We start from the raw sequence: 6,000 nt of genomic DNA, 5'->3' as shown, positions 1-6,000 counted from the left end.
CTTGTGGGTTCTACTTCTTGAAGGGGCAGTCCTTTTTCTTTTTGGAATAGGGTTAGGTGCTGGAAGGTTTTGACCACTTTCAAGGGCCGTTATGAGATCATTCCATGTTAAATGTTGTTAAGCAAGGTTATTACTAACTATTAACATGATCAAACAATGGTGCTAACTACAATGTTTGGATGTTGAGCCCATCTCAGCCTATCAGCAATATCATGCAATAATAAATTCAAAAGTGTTGGTAAATTAACAAAACATTTTTGTTTTAAGACTGTTAAAAGTTTGAGTTGCCGCAGCCTTACCACATCTCGACCACCATCACAAGTGATATTGCCAATTCTCCCCATGGCTCTCCGAGAGAGGATGGTTGAATTCCTTTGCCCTTCTTCATTAGTTCTTGTCCTTCGTCCCTAAAAATCTCCATGGAATTGTGCAACATTACTCGTTTGTCAGACCATACTGCTCCTTCCACCGGCAACCCAGAAACCTCTTCTATCATAGCATCTGATACTGTGATTCTTCTACCTCTCATTAGGGATTTCCCATTCTGTAGATGTTGTAGAAATTCAATAGCGATTCCCTCACTCTAGGGCTGAAATCTTGTAAAATATGATATCCATCTTGTGCAGGCTAGAATTTCCCTGGTTCCATCGGAGATAGCCAGTATTAAAGGTTCTCAACGCACTGTTTTACCTCCCATGATGCTTGAGTTCTTCCTACTCTTGCAAATGATTAGTGTAGTGGAGAAAACACAGCAACGAGCAACAACAGAGATATAGAACAACGAGTAGTTGTAACAGCACTGTTAGATGATATTCTATGAAAATTAATACTGTTAATTCGAGGATTGTTATTATGCCACATGTTGCGTGATTATGGGATGTCATATTAACCTATAAAATCCAATAAAATGATGACAATGCATGCATGGGTGTACTAGAGGTCCCCGCCCCCTCTCAAAATGAGAGGTCGCCTATGACCGAATGGACGGAAAGATGACGTTTTGACGACAAAGTACAAGGGTGATAGATTGGGTAGTAAAGGCGACAGAGTACGTATATTAATGAAATGATCATAAAAAGGTATGGGAGTAATGAAAGCGAGGCGTGTAACGATAATTATTAATAAGTGATAAGATGTCATGCGATAAGTAAAAAGGACAGCAATATGTAAGAAATGATACCTTACCATCGTTATTCCACTTGAAAATGATATTATGGATTTAGAAAACATTAACTCATGCATAAAGGTTCAAAGTAAGGTAAGTTAGGGAAATAATTTCTCCGTAGAAAAATACAGAAAAATAAGAAGAGGGTATTGTAATAATTATTGATGTAGAAAATAAAACTTCAATACCATAAGCAGAGCTTCTGCTACCAGCAGGAATCCATAGCCTCGACAGAGTTGCTTTCGAACCCTTATGAGCCAGGATTCTCTATTTATGGTTGGGGAAGTGCATTATGATGTCCACAGTAGAGATCAATGTGTTGGCATGGTAACCAGATGATCACACTGCCATTCACTGGGAAGTAGTGAAAGTGGCCAGGCCGGCTCGTGATGAGACCTCCTGTTCCAAGGATTTTTTCTTTTGAGGCATCCATTAGATCATAACCCTGGTGTGGTGGCCATAGTGGGAATGCCACTTCACCACATCCCTATGAACATGGTAAGCTGGGTCATTAATGAGACCCCTATCCTCCATATGTAGATCAGAAAAAAATATTAGTAAAAAATATTTTTTATTTTTTTATTTAAATTTTTATTTTTTTACACACTCCCTTTTTTATACATAGAGGGTGGCTCAGTACTCGTTAAGAGTAGGGATGGTGGAAGAAGTTTGAACATATCAATAGAAAAAAATATACCCATAATCTTATTTATAATAGGTAGAGAGAATTATAACTATAGGGAGTAGAACCAGCATGGTGAAGATAATCAATAAGTATCATCTACAGCAGAAATGAGCACAGTAAAGTGATGTAGATAATTGTGTCCCTTTTTTTCCGATCATCACAAAGAAGTCTGTTTAGAGATAATAATTTTAAGGGTATTCGCTTGCTTCAATAGACTCCATACTTGTTGTCCTCATATATGTATTGTACTTTATGCCATAAAGGGAATTAGAGAAATGGGCTAGAATGAGCTAGATTGTGCAAGGGGGAGAAAGTGTTGCTCTCGAAAATACTCAAAAAGTGTTGTTCCCTAGAGAGAACATCAAAAACACTCAAAAGAAGTGTTGTTCCCTTGAGGGAACAACAAAAAACACTCCAAAAAAAGTGTTATTCCCTTGAGGGAACATCAAAAACTCTAAAAGTGTTGTTCCCTTGAGGGAACAGCAAAAACACTCCAAAAAAAGTGTTGTTCCCTTTAGGGAACAACAACAACACTCCAAAAAAGTGTTGTTCCCTTGAGGGAACAGTAAAAACACTCCAAAAAAGTGATGTTCCCTTGAGGGAACAACAAAAATCTAAAAGTGTTGTTCCCTTAAGGGAACAACAAAAAACACTCCAAAAAAGTGATGTTCCCTTGAGGGAACAACAAAAAACACTCCAAAAAAGTGATGTTCCCTTGAGGGAACAACAAAACTCTAAAAGTGATGTTCCCTTGAGGGAACAACAAAAACACTCCAAAAAGTGTTGTTCCCTTGAGGGAACAAAAAAAATATAAAAGTGATGTTCCCTTGAGGGAACAACAAAAAACAATCCAAAAAAGTGTTGTTCCCTTGAGGGAACAATAAAAAAACACTCCAAAAAAGTGTTGTTCCCTTGAGGGAACAACAAAACTCTAAAAGTGATGTTCTATGGAGGGAACAACAAAAGCAGAGAGAAAAAGAACACAGACAAGTAATCATCCTTATTGCTCTAAACAACAGAAAGGCAATCATAAAAAGAAAGAAAAGCAATAGAGAAAAACAGGAAAAAGAAATTGTATTTACAATTCTCAAAAAAAAAAAAAAAAAAAAAAAAATTTTTTACAGAATTGGGGCTACTAAAGAATTGCCTTTTGCAGCAAGAATTTGTATGGTAGAGTCCTCGCGTACCTACTGGTAAAAATATTCTCTTGTAAGTGGTTTTTAGTAGAGGCGTACCCAATGCCCATTAGCTTTAAAGGAAAAGCCAGACCCATCAATGGTGGCCAATGTAAGGGTGCCATTATCATGCACTTCTTTTATCTCGTAGGGACCTAACCACCTAGTCTGGAGTTTGCCCAGGAAGTCTTGGAACCTGGAATCGTACAGAAGCACCTAGTTGCCCTCATGGAATGTATTTTTCTTAATGAGGGAATCGTGCCATTTTTCTCTTTGTTGTTGAATAAGTGCAGTATGTTGAAGAGCTAATAGCTGAATTTCATCTAATTCATTTATTTGTTGTAGTTTGTTAATCTATGCTTCATTCAAATCCAACCCTACTTTTTGGGCTATCCTTAATGTCTGTATTTCAAATTCTATGGGGAAGATAGGTTCCTTACCAAACACCAGCTGATATGGGGAATATCATGTTGTATTCCGTCAAGTATTGCGATATGCTCACAGGGATTCCAACAATCAGGTAGCTCAGTCTCATCTGTGTGAGGAGACTGTCTTCATTAGAATGTCTTTGATTACTTTTTTGGTACTCTCTACCTGGCCGTTTGCCTACGGGTGGTACGGAGATGTGACTCTGTGAAAAATGTAATGATATTTTAGTGTAGCAGCAATCTTGTGGCCTACAAATTGTGGCCCCCATCCGTAATTATTTCTCTGGGTAAGCCATATCACACGAAAATTTCAAAGAGAAAATTAATTCCTGTTTCCTCTGTTGCTCTTGGTAATGCCACTGCCTCCACCCATTTAGTCACGTATTCTGTTGCAACTAGTATATATGATTTTTTATTAGATGATGGGTTTATTGGACCAACGAAATCTAATGCCCAGCATTCAAAGGGTTCTATGACCAGCTGTGGATGTAGGGGCATCTTGTCAGACTGGCCAGGGCGGCCCATTCTTTGGCAGCTATCGCATGCCTGGACAAATTTCTTAGCGTCCTTAAAAATCGTGGGCCAATAATAGCCCATCTGTAAAATTTTATGTCCAGTCCTGCGGTCTGCAAAATGTCCACCGCAAGGTCCATCGTGGCAAGCTTTTAAGATATCATAAATTTCATCTTCTCTGATACACATGCGGATATGCATATCGGCCCGTGTGTGAAAGAGGTATCCTCCGATCCAGGAGAACCAAGTGCTGCACTGCACTATCATTTCCTTTCTTTGGGTGTCAGATATTTGGGTAGTTTTCCCATTGCTAAGTAATTTGCCACATCTGCGTACCATGGTGTTTTTACAGTCACAAAAAATAGGTGTTCATTGGGGAACTGGTCTTCTACCGCCATTGCATCGTCTGTTCTTGGCACTCAGGATAGGAAGTTTGCCGCCAGATTTTCCCTTTCTGGTCGATCCCTTATCATTATGTCAAATTCCTACAAAAGCATTAACCAACATGTCACTCTTCCATTCGTAATGTGTTTATTAGCTAAATATTTGATAGTAGAGTGATCGGTATACACAACTACAAGGTATCTCGTTATATAGTGTCTGAATTTATTAATAGCAAAATCACAGCTAGAAACTCCTTCTCTATTACTGTGTAATTCAACTCAGCAGGAGTTAAATTTTTGCTAATGTAGTATATAGCATAGGGTTTCTTGTCTTCTTCTTGACCAAGAACTGTTCCAATGGCTGTATCTGATGCATTTGATGAAATCTGGAATGGTATATCCCAATTTGGGCCTCGTATTACTAGTGTTGTTGATACTAGCTGTTTTAATTCTGCAAAGGCATTGTCACGTTTGTCAGTCCATATAAAATCAATATTTCTTGTTAAGGTATATAACAGTGCAGCAATCTATAATTTTTTTTTATAAATCTCCAATAATATCCAGAAAATCCTAGAAAAATATGTACCTCTGTTTGAGTGCAGGGGGTAGCTATTAAGAGGATTACTTGTATTTTTGTTGGATCTACCTGAATTCCAACTGCTGAAATGTAATGGCCCATGATCAGGCCCTTTGTCATCATCATAAGGAATTTCTTGTGGCTCAAGCATAGCCTAGTAGTAATACATCTTTCCAAGACTTTCTCCAATGTCTGTAATGCCTACTGAAAGTCATCTCCATAGGGTGTGAAATCCTCCATGTATACCTCTAATCCTTCATTTATCAAGTTTGCAAATATACTAAGTATGGCTCTCTGGAATGTAGCAGGTGCGTTGCACAATCCAAAAGGCCATACCCTGTAAGAAAATGTCCCCCAAGGGTACATGAAAGTAGTCTTATCTTGGTCTTCGGGGGCAATTTGGATTTGGTTGTAGCCACTGAAGCCATCGAGGAAAGAGAATAATTTTTTTCCAGCAAATGTATCTAGAACCTGGTCGATAAATGGAAGGGGAAAGTGGTCTTTTTGCGTTTCTTTGTTGAGCTCTCTATAATCAACGCATATACGCCATTTCCCATTCTTTTTGGGAACCATAACTAACGGACAGACCCATTTACTGTCAAATATAGGATAGATAAAATTCACATCTAACAGTTTCTGCAGTTCGTCTTTAAAAATATCCTTTAGGTGAGGATTTAATCTACGCTAAGGTTTTCGAATGGGTCTTGCATCTTTTTCAGTGCAGATGTGGTGCATACATAATTGAGGGTCAATCCCTTTCATATCTGGGTAATCCCAAGTGAAAGCCCCTTTATATTTCCTAAGGATTTGAATAAGCTTCTACTGCTGGTCGTCACTCAGATTTTTGTTAATGTTGAGTACTTTCCCTAGCTCAATTTCAATAGGTTTGCTACTATAGACAGTGGTCGTTGGTATTGTTTGGTCATTGATATCCCTTAAAGGATCTTCTTCAATTTCATTATCAAGGATTGCTTCAATCATGTGACATTTTAGATTAGATACTGCAGCAGGGTGGTTAATGCAAGTGTTAATAATATCATCTTCTATTTGGTTTTTAAATTCAAGAGCATCTGC

This window comes from Pinus tabuliformis, chromosome 7 (genome assembly GCF_031772625.1).
Source record: "Pinus tabuliformis cultivar Carrire ecotype Pingquan chromosome 7, CPIR1, whole genome shotgun sequence".
NCBI classification, from domain to species: Eukaryota; Viridiplantae; Streptophyta; class Pinopsida; order Pinales; family Pinaceae; genus Pinus; species Pinus tabuliformis.
Note: the sequence above shows the minus strand (reverse complement) of the source record.